General features: G+C 37.8%; 1 protein-coding gene across 1 annotated transcript in view; it reads right to left on the bottom strand.

Annotated features, from left to right (window-relative positions):
• Positions 1 to 18,237, bottom strand: part of NKAIN3 (sodium/potassium transporting ATPase interacting 3) — a 710,683-nt gene that overhangs the window by 579,693 nt on the left and 112,753 nt on the right. The gene's annotated exons all lie outside the window — the stretch shown is intronic.

Genomic DNA, 18,237 nt, shown 5'->3' with positions numbered 1-18,237 from the left:
GCTGAAAGTGTTCTTAGCCTTTATGTTCTACAGAAAGAGATCAGGAGTAGAGTCTGGGCCTGTTGACTGGGACCCCCTTATTCCTCCCCTCTGAGGAGCCAAGAGGCACTTTCTGGGACTCTAGGACTCCTTAAGACATTTTAGCATATGTGTGAAAGAGCACATCGGTGCACTAGCATTTTTTTTAAACTTCACACCTGTTATTCTCTCTATCGGAGAAGGTATGGTAGATTATTTTTGTATCAGAAAACTACATTTCTTATTGACATTTCTCACTCTTTTAGATATTACTCATGTCCCATATGGTTTGACCTTCTGCTTTGTTCACAATAATACTGTGCATAAATTATTTACTCATGACCGTTATCTATCAGTTAATCTTATCCAAATTGGTTGCCACTGAGCCACCGGCCTGCACACTTTGTTCCAGCATAATTTCCTCTTGGAAGCCTCCCTTGAGTGCCGTGTTCTTAGCCTGGGTTAGATGCCTACTCAGAACGCCAAGCTTAGTTCTGTGTCCTAGCACATTACACTGACATTATCTATTTACTTAACTGTCTCCAGTCACAAGACTATAAACTCCTCAGGACAAGGATGTTTTTTTGTAAAGTTTTATTTAGTTAAGTAATCTCTATACCCAACATGGGGCTCGAACTCATGACCCCAAGATCATGGTCTTCCAACCTAACCAGGAGGCACCCCTAATTTTTAAGTCCTCTCATAGACAGTCATGTAGCAGTAGTAATGGTGCAGTAGTAAATAAAAATGATTAAGTAGTAAATAAAAAGTATTTCAAACACTTTGTTAGGTAATGTTAATATTGACCACAATCTTACCACAAACATTAGCCAAAAACACTCAGACATACAGCAATTACTCAAGTTATAATCCTCTGTGCTTCAGACATGTACTGTAACTAAACTCTGTTTATCATTAAACACCACACTCCATGAGGGGAAAGCTATGTGTGCCCTATTCAGCCATTGTCTGGCACTGTGCAGAGCACATGGGTAGCCCTCGGTAATTATACCTGAATAAATTCATGAATAAATCAATAGATGCTTGGAAGAATGAATGAATGTAATGGCGTCTGAGATTCAGTTCATATCTACCTAATCATATTTGCTGTGTGATCCCATACATGAGGCTCTAAAAACTCTCAGAAATAATCTTGTCGGTAGAAATGAGTTAATTTTAAGTACCACAAGTATATCGAATGGGAATAATAGTGTTCAAAAGTAAACTGGCACTCAGGAAAAATATGTACCAGTATAAAATATATTATCAGCCTTTCAAACTCCTTGTCTTCTACATAAAGTTAACAGAAGGTAGAAAAGAAATACAGGATAGGAAAGGCAGAAGGAAGGCCAAGGAGAAAGAAGAATAAAAGAAGAAAGAAGGAGGAGGGGGGTAAAGAAAGAATAAGCTCCTGTTGGAGTAAAGAACTCAGTTTAAATCAGTTTTGTGGGACTGATTTATCCTGAGAAATATGTCCCCAGAGTGCTGTTAATTTTCACCGTGGTCCTACATGATAATGCAGGAATTACACTGCGTATTTGAATCCACCGACTTTCAGATACTTAAAATCTCACACCAAACTGATTGGGAAAGAAGTATGCAATATTAAAAGCTTGGAATTGTTTCAAATTCCCTTCTGCCTCCCAATCTGAAACCACCTAATTACAGTTTTGATGCCACATACTGAAAATGTAAACTGAAAAAATGCAACCAAAGAAGTTTCACCAATGTAGAGCTTCTCAGAAACTCTAATTTAGAGTGCAAAATTTAAGCGTTAATGAAAAAAGAGGGGAACTGACTCAATGACATCATTAAGATATAAAACATGCTTTATCTCATGTTTAAATGAAGTCACATAATTAAAATTCATAATTTAAAAAATAAAATGTCAAATGTTTGCTTTGCAGGTGGAATGTACCAATTGTATGTCTATAAACATTTACTGAAAACTTCTTATTTTATTTTTCTGCCTCAGTAATGGCTGTATGATGATAATTTTTATGTGTCAACTTGACTGGGCTAAGGGATGCCCAAAGTGTTGATAAAACATGATTTCTACTACAGGCTAATATCCCTGATGACTACAGATGCAAAATACTAGCAAACCAATTCAGCAGCACATGAAAAGGATTATTCACCATGATCAAATAGGATTTATCCCTGAGATGCAAGGATATTTCAAAACATGTAAATTAATCAATATGATAAATCACAGTAATGTAATGAAGGAAAAGAATCCAATGATCATTTCAATAAATGCAGAAAAAGCATTTGACAAAATTCAACATTCATTTATGTTAAAAAACTCTTAACAAATTAGTCAAAGAAGTAATATATCTTAACATAATAAAGCCCATATATGACAAGTCCACTACTAACATACTCAACTATACAAAACTGAAAGCTTTCCTCTCAAATCAGGAACAAAAAAGGCTGCCAATTCTTACCACTCCTATTCAACACAGTACTGGAAGTCCTAGCTAGAGCAATCAGGCAAGAAAAAGAAATGAAAGGTATCAGAATTCAAATGGGAGTAGTAAAATGATCTCTATTTGCAGTTGATATGATGTTATATGTAGAAAATCATAAAGGTTCAACCAAACCTTTTGCAGGATACAAAATTAACATAAAAATCAGTAACATTTTAATATACTAACAATAAATTGTCTGAAAAAGAAAGAAATCAATCCCATTTACAATAGCATCAAAAACAATAAAATAATAAAATACTTAAGAATAAATTCAGTGAATATATATAATATATATCATCACACTTCCTGATTTCATGCTATACTATAAAGCTATAGTCATCAAAATAGTATGGTACTGGCATGAAAGCAATCAGATAAATGGAACAGAATCAAGGGCACAGAAATAAACCCAAGCACATATGGTCAACTAAATTTGACAAGGAAGCCAAGAATAGTCAATGGAGAAAAGAGAGTCTCTTCAATAATTGGATATTCACGTGTAAAATGTGAAACTAGACCCTATCTTATACCACTCACAAAAATTAACTGGAAATAGATTAAAGACCTACATGTAAGACCTGAAGCCATGTAAATCCTAGAAGAAAGCATAGATATAAAGTTCTTTGATATGAGTCTTGGTAATGATTTTGGGGATATGACACCTAAAGCACAAGCAACAAAAGAAAAACTAAACAAATGGGACTCATCAAACTAAAAAGCTTCTATACGTCAAAAAAAAAAGAAAAAAAAGAAAAAGAAAAATCGTTAGCAAAGTGAAAAGACAACCAATAGAATGTGAAAAAATATATTTGCAAGCCATGTATCTGATAAGGGATTAATATCCAAAATATATAAAGAACTCAAACAACTCAATAGCAAAAAAACAAAACAAAACAAAACACAAAAAACTAATAATCAAATTAGAAATGGACAAAGGAATTGAATACACATTTCTCCAAAGAAGATATAGGAAAGGCTAACAGTACACGAAAAGATGCTCAACATGACTGGTCATTAGGATAATGCAAGTTAAAATTGCAATGAGATATCATCTCATGCCTGTTAGAATAGTCATCATCAAAAATAAAAGAGATAACTGGGGCGCCTGGGTGGCTCAGTCAGTTAAGCAACCCACTTCAGCTCAGGTCATGATCTCACAGACCGTGAGTTCGAGCCCTATGTTGGGCTCTGTGCTGCCAGCTCAGAACCTACAGCCTGCTTTGGATTCTGTGTCTCCTCTCTCTTTGTCCCTCCCCCACTCACACTCTGTGTGTGTGTGTGTGTGTGTCTCTCTGTGTGTCAAGAATAAATTAACATTAAAAATTGACAAATAAATAAATAAAGTGATAACAAATGCTGGCATGATGTGGAGAAAAGGGAACCCTTGTGCACTGTTGGAGGATTGTAAATTGGTACAGCCACTATAGAAAACGGTATGGGAGATCCTTAAAAAGTTAATAATAAAACTATCATGTGATCCAGCTATTCCGTTTTGGGGAATATATGAAAAGGAAATGAAAAATAAAAACCCTACATGGAAAAGATACCTGCACCCCCACGTTCACAGCAGCATGTACACAATAACCAAGACATGGAAACAGCCTGAATGTTCATTGATGGATGAACGGATAACGAAGTTGTAAGATATATATATATGCTATAGTATATACTGTATTATAGTATATACAGTATCATATATATAGTATTATATATAATAATATGGAATGTTATTTCATAAAAAATGAGGAAGTTCTACCATTTGCAATAATATGGATGGATCTTGAAGGCATTAGGCTAAGTAAAAAAAGTCAGACATATAACACTGTATGATCTCACTTACATGTGGAACCCTTGAAAAAGAAAGAAGTCACAGAAAAAGAAATCAGACATGTGGTTACTGGAGGTGGGGGGTGGCAGGAGGGGGGATTGGAGGAAGTGGGCCAAAAGGCGCACATTTCCAGTTATAAGTACTAGATATGCAAGTTACAACACGATGGCTTCAGCTTAACCCTGTTATGTGACATAGAAAAAGTTAAGAGAGTAGATCATACATATATATTTTAATTTTCTTTAAATCCAAGTTAATTAACATATAGCATCATAATGCTTTCAGGAGTAGAATTTAGTGGTTCATCACTTATATACAACACCCAGTGCTCATCCCAACAAACGTTCTCCTTAATGCCCCTCACCCATTTAGCCCATCCCCCACACAACACCCAACCAACAACCCTCAGTTGGTTCTCTGTATTTAAGAGTCTCTTCTGGTTTGCCCCCTCTCCGTTTTTATCTTATTTTTCCTCCCCTTCCCCTATGTTCATCAGTTTTGTTTCTTAAAATCCACATATGAGTGAAATCATATGATATTTGTCTTTCTCCGACTTATTTCACTTAGCATAATACATTCTAGTTCCATCCATGTTGTTGCAAGAGTATATCCTAAGAGTTCTAATCATAAGGAGAATTTTTTTCTTCTGTTTTTTTTTCTTTTTATTGTAGCTATATGATAAGATGGATGTTAGCTGAACCTATAGTGATAATCATTTCATAACACATGTAAATCAAACCATCATGCTGTATACCTTAAATTTATATAATGATGTATATCAATTATTTCTCAACAAAACTGGGGGGAAAACCCACATTATTTCTAAATGTGCCTGTGAGGATAGTCTTTTTGGGAAAAGATTAGCATTTCAATCAGTAAGCCTTTCAATCAATAAAGTAAATCACCTCCCAAATGCCTGTGGGCATTATCAACTCTATTGAGGGCCAAATAAAACAAATGGGCAGAAGAGAGAATGTGGTCTCTTTGCATTTGATATCCGTCTTCTCCTGCCTTTGGACATAGATGTAGATTGATAGATAGATAGATAGATAGATAGATAGATATGGAAAAGCAAATGGAGTAGTAGAAAGAAACATGCATCTACTCTCAAAGTCCAGGTTGTAATTTTAAACAATGATTCAAGAAGTAGACAGTTAAGAACTGATTACTTACATACCTAAATTAACATCAAACTCATTTTCTGTGATAGTACCTTTCATGCACCTGTTTTATCCACCATGCGCTGCCATAACGTACGAGTTTCTGATAACACTTTTTCTCTTTTGTCACGGAAGTGGCCATGTTGGAAAATGTCACATGGCTCCTTTCTCAGCCATATGGGTGGAAAAGCCTGATCATAAAACACTGTTCCAGGTGGCCTCTGAGTGTCTCCATAAGAGTGTCACATTTACAAAAATACAACTGAGGAGAGAACTCATGGTGTGACACAAGCAGACGGTGGTCACAGAAGCGGTGGCACAGGCGCGGTTACATTGTAATTTTATCATCACAATGGACAGCTGAACAGATCAAGCTGCAGCTGGGATTTGCAGAGTGAGGGTGGTTTGTAATGACAATTGGTATATAAACCTCAGAGTCTGCATCTTTCACAGTGGTAAGAGACTGATGCAGGAAGCACAAGAAAAAGATGTAACTAAATACGGTGCTAAGTTAACGTCGATTGCATCTTATTACATAGACAGGCCCAAGCCAACAATACAGGGTAGAATCGGTTGTCAGACTTAGGAACCACCAAGAAAGCTGAGGAACCAAGTGGGTAAGGAGCAAAGTGGGACACCTTGGGAAAGGTTTGACTGATAAATCATCTTGCTATAGTGTTATCTTATTCTTTCTGCTTCTAAGAAAAAAAGATGTTCAGGTATGTGATTTAAAGTCTTATTGGCCACAAACTGAACAGCTAAAGATGACATCTGTACTATTCTAACGCTGTCAACATTGGCTCAGTAACTAGGATGGGTCAGAATACACACAGTGGGACAATGATTCCAGGGATGAAGAAAACGGGGCGCTGGGGGTTCATATTTTCCTTTCAAAGTTCCATGACAGCTCCCTGTTATACTAATAATCCACCGTTAGGCTAAATAATCTGAATTCCTTCATTTTTCCTTCTGAACTGTTTTCAAATTAGCATTCCCTTTACCTTTGACTACACATTTCTCAAAGTACTTCACTATGAGGAACATAAAACTATCACATTATATTGTTTAAATATATCTGATAAATGCTGACAAGAGTGGATTGCTACATGTTTATATTTGTGCATTCCAACATGCGATGCTCACTCATCTTTTGCCTGTACTTTATTACTGTTAAGATCTTTATCTTCAGAACTTTCTTGCATACTGTTATCATTGCATATAATGGAGTTTATACACCAATATGTTCCTTAATCCCACCAAAAGCACCATTTCCCCTATACATGAACGTAATAGAAGTCTGATGATCAGAAACTCCCAGCAATGTGCAATGATTTTATTCCTTACACTTACATAGATAAAGTTTATAAAATTTGCCATGATTTCCTGCACTATCTTTTTTACTCGCATTTAGTTCAATCTGAACAACCTGTTTCTAATGTCATCTGACTCGCTGCTATCTTGGGTTAAGTTATAGCACATTAAATGGTGCTCTTACAGCGCTAATCCTACCACCTAGTTGTGATCCGCCTCCTAGGAGGTCAACCTCCAGTATTTCAGAGCACCTTGGAGAGAGTCCTGGCTAGAGAGCAGCTCACCATCCATAACGCAATTCTGATGCCTGTGGGATAAGGGTTCTCCACTGCTTTTCCTTTTGCTTTGAGTCATGGAAAGCACATCGGCACTGCAGTTGTTGCTTGACCCAAATCTAAATTCAGATTACCTCTTAATTAAATATAATGCACAATACATATTGACCAAAGAAGCGTATTTCTTTTTATAAAAAGGGCTTTAACTACCATTCTGCTAAGGGCGTTTTAAACCTTTCCTCAAGGAGTAGGATGGCAATTAATCAACCCTTCAAAATCAAATCAGATTTTATAATGAGCAAAATTATAAGACATAAAAAGTTCAAATGTCTGAAAATATGTTCACAAATAATTCTCTCTTCGGTTTGGGTATGAAATAATATTATTTCTTCGATATCGTAAGACAAAAATATGATCTTGAATTAGACTCCATGCATGTTTTTTCAACTACCGAACAGGTTTGTCATCAATAAGGAAAAATACGTATGAAGAAAATTGGTATCCTGTATTTCGAGTTATCTTAAAAGAAAATCAAGCCACTACTTACATCTTAAATCAGACTCCCCCAAACCTCTGCCCTCTAACAAAAAATATAATCAGTGGTGAAGAAGTTAAAAAGTATGTGTAAAGATACTTCAGGACTAGTCAAACAAACATATTAATAATAGATGACCAATGCTCCTCTGCATGATGTAGTCTGTGAAATGTTACAGAATGTTAAGTCTCCTACTTGTGAAACGCTTCAACAGAACCATGTGTGTGGAGGACAGATCCCTGAGGACGACTCCATCTGTATTACCAACCACAGCTCTCTGTTCAGATGAAAAGGCTGTTAGGGGATCTTTGCAGGCTTCCTAATTGTTCAGTGGCTTCATCTAATGATTCCTCTAATTGGCCCTGCATTTAAGATGCTCAGTCAATGAATGGTGTGCCTGTAACGTTCAGATCTTTGACAGTCATACACTCCAAGGCCAAAAAAAGATTTCCCATCAGAGAAAGAAAAAAAATGCCTTAAAGTCTCATGGAGAGAAAGTATATTTGTGAGTAGATGTCACGATGGTATTAGTAAGTTACAACTGAACAGTAAAAGCATTTTGGAAGTGGTTTATCTGTTGAAGAAAATAGAGCATGCAAAAATTGCAGACTATCTGGTCTGCAGAACACTTGCATTTTATTCTTTTGTTTTAGGATAAATCGGAGTGTCTCCTGAGGGACTCCAAATATAGGTATCAGTCTTGAGGAAGCCGCCTTGTGTTAACAGAAGCAGAAGAAAAATAAAAGCTATTTCAAATAGTTACAGTGTCTCTACTTATTACTTAAGTCACCTGGGTAACATTTGAAAAACGACATCGTATGGAAAGAAAATACTTGCTTAAATAAATACTCTTTCCAACAGGTTTAGCCTGAGCCCAGAGAAACCACTCTTTTAATCCAGTCATAAGGTAATACACAAAATTTTGTTATCCATGTTTCTGCATTTCTCACGGTTTAAGCCATATCGTACCATACCGCTTCATATACTCCTTCATTTCTCCATGTTTCGGTTTTCTCATCTGGAAATGGGAATATATTAACTAGCTGCCTTATGGAGATGTTATAAGAATGAAACAAGGAAACTGAGGCACAAAAGGACTTTGTTCCATATTGTAACAATGATTTCTTTTTAAAAAAATAACATTTAGTAAGAAAAATAACAAAAATTTAAAAATACATGTTTTTAGTACGTGCTCAAATAAATCACCTTCCAACAGCCTCCTTCAAGTATGACTACTTAGGATTTCAATGTGCGGAAAACAGAAAACTGAAGCCCATCCCAAGCCTGGAAGAACCTGGTGTGGTTCAAGAAGATATTTTAAACTTTTTGCCATTGATTAGTTGACATCCCTGTGGATAGAGCAAATTAGAACCGATAACATGGCCAGGTGGCCAGGCTGGGGCATTGGAGTGCCATCACTCAGGGGAATCAATTAACGCACATTAGACAGAAATGACTTTCCCTCATAGTGAAAGATCCTAGAGTACAGTCGGTTACCTGAAATGAAATTTAAGAACCATTACCAATTTTGGATCATTTAGTTACAAATCAGTTATCAACTATAGTGCTTAGGGAGATCTGAAAGCTGTTATATAAAAGGAGTTAATATTGTATCTTTTGAAAATAAAAACTCCATCACGTGTAAACAATCTTACAGATGCACTCAAAGCAATAAATAAAACATTTAGGTTAGGAAATATCTTTCTATTCATGTATTAATTAGTTACATCAAGGGCTTATAAATCAGTCCCTCCTTGTACAAGAAAACTGGCTTTCTTCTGAGGAAAGCCCCTACCCAGTAGCATGCTGGTAAATGTTTAATAACTGGCTCTGAGGGGTGGCAGGAGGGCCTGATTTGTGGGTTTTGTGTATCTTCATGATGTAAATACTTCCACCATGATAGATTTTTAGCTACCAGTATGATCTCACTGGATGCAGAGCTTGAAAGAGACGCTCAATAGCATCCTGTTATATGGAATCTCTACCTTACAGTAACAATGGACAGCACAGCTTAACAGTACAATGCAGAATCAGGAAGCGTTGCATTTTTAATTTAATTTAATTTAAAGTTTATGCAATTAATTTTTAATAAAGGCTGGGTTTAACCACCGGCTTGCAGAATTTCTAGAAACATACCAGTGAACTCTCCCCAGCTAGAACAAGCCAGCTCCAGAACGTCACTGCCTGTATCTGCTATCCTCATCCAGATAAAAGGCAAATGTGTAGAAGAGAAGCTAGAAATTGAAGCAAGAGAAATTCTATCTATTTTTGGGGGTGGGGGGGTGCGCATGTGCACACACGGTGGAGGGGCAGAGGCGGAGAGAGAATCTTCAGCAGCCTCCACATCCAGCCTGGAGCCTGACTTGGGGCTCAATCTCAGGACCACGAGATCATGACAGTCTAGAGGTCACATGACCTGAGCAAAATCAAGAGCCAGACACTTAACCGACTGACCCACCCAGGTGCCCCAAGAAATTCGATTTACACATAAGGACGACTTTGCTAACAGTAAAAGTTTCCATTCTCAGAGATATTTGAGAATCACCAGGACAGTCGTCAGTATTGAAGAGTCATGCATAGTCCTGCCATGGTGCTAAAGACAGTTCTAGATAATTTCTTGAGGACCCCTCAACTCTAAAATAGGTTACCTTTTATAAACTATCATTTGAAAGACCTCCCTCACCAAGAATTTGTATTTGAAATACAAATTGATAAAGAACTGCCATTAACGAGAATTTTAGGTTTCCCATTTTCTTAATTATGATCAGTTACAGCTAGTTATCAGTACAGGAAACATAACCCGCGTATAGAACATTCTTCTTTGTACCAATTTAATTAACCAATTTAACCAATCAACCTCTATCGCCTGGGGCTTGCCACATGCAAGCACTTATTATACTACATATTAATCAATAGCAAAGTACAGCCACGTCTCTAATTACTGGAATAGAGAGAAACCGTCAGAAATATATTTACGACTTATCATCACATCCATTGAGCTCGTATCTCTTACGAGAATCTGATAGCTAAAATCCTATGCAATACTTCTTGTTAATAAAGGAACTGGGTGTCTGTAGGAAAGCAATCATAATGCAAGTATCTGTGAAGGGAGTGGAGAGAAGAAACTGAAACGTTTAATTCTACTTTATAATTCAGGAGTACAATTAATCAGGAAAACCATTCTAAAGAGCGGCCCTCGATGCAGAAAAGAAAAAAAAAACTGGAAAAAAAGAACAAAATCATTAATACTGCCACGATCTTGCCCTGCTTCCGTTAACAACAGGCCATCTAATTCTGATCCTGAGAACCTCTGTCAGTACCCCCTGCTGCCCACTGGCCTTCCCCCTTATCTCCTGTTCCCAATAGACAAGATGCTCTTCCTCCAAATCAAGGAACTGGGGATTCTCTAACCAGCACGAAACACAACAGCAATGCAGCAGTTCAAAGGCTTCATCTTTCTCACCTTATGGCATCGAGTAAGATGAAATGCTTTCACAAGAACTGTCTATGCCCATCTTAAACTATCCGTTCTCCAATTCTCTACCAACACCAGAAGATCAAAAGGTTCTATTAAAGGGATTTAGGGCCTGTGTCCCATTTTATGTTGGTATCTTTGCAAAATGTACCAAATTAAAAATGTAAATTAGTTTGTGCCATGTGGCATTTGCTTGTACTACCATTAACCGGTGTTTTGAATACTAATCATCGACAAAGTGCTATCTTTTAGTCTAACGTTATACTCTGTGGTAAATGCATGAAGATTCACACACATTAATACCAGTTAGTGTTCATGGGGATTAAAAGCATGAATATTTGAGTACCTATGAAAGAAGGTCCACTCACCTTATCAAGTATTTGCCACACAGTTTCCCTAAAATTGACATAGAGAACACCTTCAAAATTAGGTTTGAAAATCTCACCTTATGGTGTCAAAATTACTTTCGAGTGTAACATAAAAAGTATTACAAGAAAATCAAAATAAGCAACTAAAAATAGTCATTTGTGGGGCACCTGGTTGGCTCAGTCGGTTTAGCATCCAACTCTTGGTTTCAGCTCAGGTCATGATCTCATGGTTTGTGAGTCTGAGCCCCACACTGGGCTCTGCGCTGACAGGGCAGAACCTGCTTGGGATTCTCTTTCTGTCCCTCTCTCTCTGCCCCTCCCGTGTGTGCGCTCGGTCTCTCTCTCCCTCTCTCTCTCTCTCAAAATAAACTTTAAAGACATAATCATTTGCGGTTTTCTTTTTAATCTCCTCATTGTTGTCTAAACTACTATAAATCCTAACTTATACATCAGTCAACTTTCCTTTCAAAACAATTAATGTACTTATTCTCCTATTCCATATCTTCTCCACAATGGCATGAGGCAGCTAACCCTGAAGACGCAAACCTCAAAGGTTCCCAATGCTCCAGCCCCACTCCAGGGTGCCCCTTGTGATAAGCAGAATAATGTCACATTTCAGCTCTTACAAGAACACCTCTATGCAGTGCACAAAGCACACGGCCTTAGATTAAGGCTCTGTTCTCTCAAATACACTCTGCTTCATATCTTACTGGACTCTGCAATTTTGCTGGTCATCTGTTTGCCCCATCTTTTTCTTCCTAGCATAATTATTGTTTCATTTGAACACTGGGGCCTTGGGAGAAAGGGGAGATACACTCGTCTACTGTTTGTCATCTTATTTTAAAAGCCCTCAGATTTTGTGTTTTCTGTTCTGATTTTTGCTTTTATCTTTAATAAGTAATTGCTAGTAAGTACTTGAAATCCTGCTATTTTAAGCAAGATATACCTCCCCTGATTAAAAAAAATGCTTTTAAGGAAAACAGTCAAAATACACACATATAGATCTATTGCTTCTTCTGCCCACTCATGCAAACTCTTGCAAGGAAACCATGTAAAGTTTATGTTGATGTGCATTTTTGTCTCTAACACCAAAGTCTTAAGCAATATGAAGTCAAAATTTCTTATGAACAAGAGCCAAATTATGGAAAGAGCCCGTATGTCCATCAACTGATAAATGGATAAAGATGTGGTGTGTGTGTGTGTGTGTGTGTGTGTGTGTGCGCACACATACATATACACAATGGGATATTACTCAGCCATCAAAAAGAGTGAAATCTTGCCATTTGCAACTGCATGGATGCAGCTAGAGTGCATTATGCTAAGCGAAATAAGTCAGAGAAAGACAGATACCGTATGATTTCACTCATGTGGAATTTAACAAACCAAAGAGATGAACATAGGGAAGGGGAAAAAAAGAAGGGAAGCAAACCATAAGAGACCCTTAACTATAGAAAAAAAAAAAAAAACTGAGGGTTGCTAGAGGAGAGGAGAGGTGGGCAGAGAGTGGGCTAAATGGGTGATGGGCATTAAGGAGGGTACTTGTGATGAGCACTGGGTGTTGTATATAAGTGATGAATCACCGGATTCCACTCCTGAAACCAGTATTACGCTATACGTTAACTAACTAGAGTTTGAATAAAAACTTGAAAAATATTTCTTATGTTGAAAGTATATGAGGGTGCCTTGGTGGCTCATTTGGCTCAGCGTCTGACTCTTGATTTCAGCTCAGGTCATGATCTCATGGGTTTGTGAGTTTGAGCCCTGCATCAGGCTCTGTGTTGGCAGCGCGGAGCCTGCCTGGGATTCTCTCTCTGCCTCTCTCTCTCTCTGCTGCTTCCCTACTCGCATTCTCACTCTCTCTCTCTCAAAATAAATAAACTTAAAAAAAAAGAAAGTCTTTGAAATTCTTCCTTATATACACATATATATGTATATAGATAGATAATTATTCAAATCTTTCCTAGACGCCCAAAATGTACATTGTAAAATTCGTGACAGGATGGTGAAAAATATGAACAAAGAAGTTCATTTTTTTTAAATAGAAAGCACTAATGAAGTTCTAGGGATAGAAAGCAATTTATTTCTCAAAATATTATGATAAGGACTATTCTCTTAGGGGAAAACAAAACAAAACAAACAAAACAAAATACTAGGCAAAAACAAAAATCCACACGAAAGTGACCAGAATTAAAGTGATTTGATCATAACTGGAGAAAATGTCTAAAAAAATCAAGAGCACTTCACATTTTATGAAGAATAAAATAGCAGGTTTATACAAATATTTCCATTTTGGCACACTTGGCTCATTTCCATTTTCTCAGTCTTACAACGTTGAGTCCTGTTTCTGATACTACCCTCATCTATCCTTACACTCTCTCCTCTGGGGTTTTAAATACCAATCTTGCTTACGAGTCTCAAATCTGAGTATTCAGTCTAGTCTTACCGTCTGAGTTCCAGGCTCATAGACCTGACGGTTACTTGGCCTTAGGTATCAGAATCTCAAAGTGTCCAACCCAGAACCCTTATGTCCCCAGACAAACACACCTCCTCCACCTCCATCCCCCACAACACCCAGTTCTCACATTTTTAGTAAAATGTATTCTGTTATATTGTTGCGCAAGATGGGGAGGTAATCCCCACAGCGAGTCCTAGGCTTTCTACCTCCTCCATCGTGTCTCAAGTCTATACTCTCCCCCATCTGTTCTCGTCTGACACGTGTCTGACTTGCATTATCTCTTGCTCAGAATAAGAGAAGAGCATCCCGCCTCCCATTTCCTCTCGTTTCCCTCTGATCTGTTCTCCACTCAGCGGTGAGGGTATTTCCAAACATAACTCACATGATAGCCTGGCTCAGTGGATCCACATTGCTCCCTAAAGGAAATCAGGTGTCACGGCGTGTGTCCAATGTCATCTCGCTGCATGCACGCTCTCATACCGCACCCTAGCCACACCAGGCACCTGTCACAACTGGGGACATACCCTGCTCTTCTCAAACTAGACACTATGCTCATTTGGTTTCCTCCACTGAGAATGGTTCCCTTGTCTTTGCATGACTAACTCCTGGTCATTCTTTCAGACTCCACTTCCAAATTCTGGGAAGTCATCCAGACCACCCCATCTACGAAGGACATTGTTCATCTTAATGACACTTGACAACATTTGTGATTAGATAATCTTTGTTTACATATTTGTTGACAGCCCTTCAGCCCTTCGACATAATTCACACTGGTACACTCAGTGCTCAGGGACTCTGAACATTGGTTGAACTTTGTTGATCATTTCAATTGCAAGAAGCACTAAAGAGAGTGCAGACTCCAAATCTGAACCCTGGCTCCATCATTTACCAGCTCTATAGTTCTGGGCATGTTACTCAAACTCTTTTTGCCTTAATTTCTGAATCTATATGATTTCGTAGACATAGGTAGAGTACCTAGAACAATGTCTGGCACATTAAAAAATTCAATGAAGTTTAGCTATTCATTTATGCATCATTTTATTCTCCAAATATTTACTGAGTGCTTACCCTTTGTAGGGTATAGTGGAAGATTCTGTGAGTCGATCAGAGTCTTTGCCCTTTGTGGACTTCAAATCCAGTAAAAGAATTAGCACATACACAAAGAGATAAACTCAAAGAAACATGTGATTCGTGTCCTAAGAAAATAAAAAACAAACACCAGTGTTCATTTGTGAGGGCTGCCATGACACAATACCACAGAAATTATACGGTCTCATGGTTCCGGAGGCCAGATGTCTAGAGGTTAGACTAATATGAAGGTTTTGGCAGAGTTCTCTCCTTCTGAAGCCTATAAGAGAGAATCTGTTCCATGCCTCTGTCCTAGCTTCTGGTGGTTCACTGGCAAACTTTGGCTTGTAGAAGCATCACCCTGATCTCTACCTTCTTCGTCATATGGCATGCTTCCTGTGTGCATACCTGTGTCCAAGTTTCCCCTTTATATAAGGACACCCGTCATATGGATTAGGGGTCCACCCTATACTAATATGGCCTCACGTAACTAAGTACATCTGCAATGACCCTTTTTCCAAATACGATCAGATTCTAAATTACCAGAGATGAAGACGTCAACATAAGAATTTGGGGGGTGGGGGGGGCACAATGCAACCTGTGACAAAACCATAAGAATACAATATTTCCCCAGCAAATTCAATACTCTGAATGTATACTTAAATAACCAGAAAGCTATAAATGGATCTGGATGTGTTTAAAAAAATCACTAATGCAGAATGTTGTAAGGATTTCAACAATCATGTTATAACTAAAGTCTCATTATTAGCCATAATTTTAATTTCCCTCAATTTTCCTAGGTTTCGCAAGATAAACCAGTGCTTGTCAATATAGAAAAAGAATGGAAACTGAATGATTAACAATGATACTTCACAGGAGAAAAGGGCTATTAAAACGAAAAACATGTTAAAGCAAAAGTGTCATTGTATCTACACAGTAAAATAAATGTATCTCTGTATCCACTGCCAAATATGTAGACCAGCTGAGCGCTACGGTTCATAAAACTTAGTTTAGAACATGTTACCACAACCACACCATCATCATTCAGACACCTCTCAACACATTTTAGTTCAGCCTTACAGAGTCACCGGTGGTGACAAGATAGTTTGAATGTGGGATGGAGAGAAAGTTAACATGGTTTTTCCTGTGAGAAATTACAAAAAACAAAAACGAGTTTTCTTTAATTTGAGAGGATGTCCTCTAAAATGAAAACATACAGCCTATCTGTGTGTTGAAAGCTGTGTGGTTTCTATAACTCTTCTAAAGGTTTCTGTTACTACAGATATGTAAAGGGAAAGTTGAATTTTGTTCCACTGATTATTAGGCCTAATAGGCATTATGGCTGTCACCTTTCCATAAAGTGATGCAAGTCAATAAATCTCTGGTAATCCAACAACCAGGGACAGAAATCCTGTTGAATGTGTCTTTGAGTCACCTTTTTGATATATATAAAAAAAAAGCGTAAAGCTCTCTGACAACCACGAAGTTCAACACTTCACTGGGGCCACTATAAGAAGATGGCTCTGAAGTGATATGTGGAGCCAATTTTTGGCTTTCAAAAATGCAATTAAGACTTCTTGGGGCGCCTGGGTGGCGCAGTCGGTTGAGCGTCCGACTTCAGACAGGTCACGATCTCGCGGTCCGTGAGTTCGAGCCCCGCGTCAGGCTCTGGGCTGATGGCTCTGGGCTGATGGCTCGGAGCCTGGAGCCTGTTTCCGATTCTGTGTCTCCCTCTCTCTCTGCCCCTCCCCCGTTCATGCTCTGTCTCTCTCTGTCCCAAAAAAAAATAAATAAAAAACGTTGAAAAAAAAATTAAAAAAAAAAAGACTTCTTTAAATGTAGCAAGTGTAAGTAATTTACTAAAAGCATATAATTGTTTCTTTTTTATTTCTAGATTACACATACGTGATAATAGAATACACATTATTCTAAGCCAAGCAAAATGAAAAGTATTCTTAACAACAACAAAAAAATGAATTTAAATGTTCTTGGGTGACTCGATGAATCTGTTACGCAGTGGCGAATTGCTTTTTCAGAAAAGATTTACTTTGCATAGTTTTCTATGGACATGCATTCATGCTTCTCAATTTCCCTTTAAATTCGTTCAGCAGAATTTAGAACATGAATGTAAAATCTGGGGCATAGTGCACAAATTTGCTTAGGGGTAGAACTATGGAGACAAAGTAATGACGGGAGATGGGCAGAGCAGCAGAATGAAGAAAGCAGAAAGAAGGACTGAGATTTTGCAAACCAAAGCTCACCCAAATACACTAGCCTGTAAGTGAGTTCTCTCCAATTCTTCTTATTCCCAGTCTGATGTTTCACTCTGGAGCTGGGCTTGGAGGAAATGTGAGTGAGATAATAAAAACCTTCCCTTGTTTCTTTAACTTTTAGAAAGAGCTAATGGGCCATCTTTTAATGACCTGCACAGTTACTCCTAGTCATTAGCATGTAGATTCTTTTCAACAAATGTGTTCTCCAAATGCCATTCCCCTCTCAACACCCACTCTTATTTACTGCTTCATAACCTCCAACTTCCAACAGTTGGTGGGAGCAGAAAAAAAAAAAAACATGAAAGAGAAAAAATGACAGCTGGTTTCAGTGGAAAGAACACTAGATCTTTTTCCCTGGTTTTTACCGGTTTTACCCGCTGGTATGCTGGACAAGGCTTATAATGGCTCAGAGAGTCAGTTATATTTTTAGGATTTTGTGACCCTGTTGTTAAATGGAGCCATTATTAACAATTAAATAATATAAACTTAATTTAAATAAATAATATTAAAATAGAGGTAATAAATATTAAAAACACATCCTTTCTTATTTTACTGTATTTTACTTTCACCTGCTTTTGAGGCTAGCTGTATGCTAGCAATACTATGTAATGGTATTTCAAACTGGCCAAGGTGGGAATATTTACACCAAAGAAATTGGCAAATGCTAAACAAATCAGGGTGTAACTCTGTTCTGTTGATTGTCTATGTTTAGGAAAGCCATGGAGAAGGTTTTCTAATAATACATATTAAACCTAAAATGTGCTGTCATTATCCTGTCAATAGCACACAAAAAAAACTGAAGTTTCCCAGCATGTGAAAATGATTACCCAATTCAGCAAAGCATCTGCTGGAGGAGGAGGTCACTGAGAGGACATGACTGCCAGCTGCCCCTTACGCTGGGCCAGGGCTATCCAGGCTCCTTACTTCTCCCATCCTTGGAATATACATCTTGCCCACTGTGGGAGTCACTTCAAGGACACAGTCTTGAGAAAGTAATGTG

Source organism: Panthera tigris, chromosome F2 (genome assembly GCF_018350195.1).
Source record: "Panthera tigris isolate Pti1 chromosome F2, P.tigris_Pti1_mat1.1, whole genome shotgun sequence".
Taxonomy (NCBI): domain Eukaryota; kingdom Metazoa; phylum Chordata; class Mammalia; order Carnivora; family Felidae; genus Panthera; species Panthera tigris.
The sequence above is the reverse complement of the archived record's forward strand: the minus strand, read 5'-3'. Positions and strand labels throughout refer to the sequence as shown.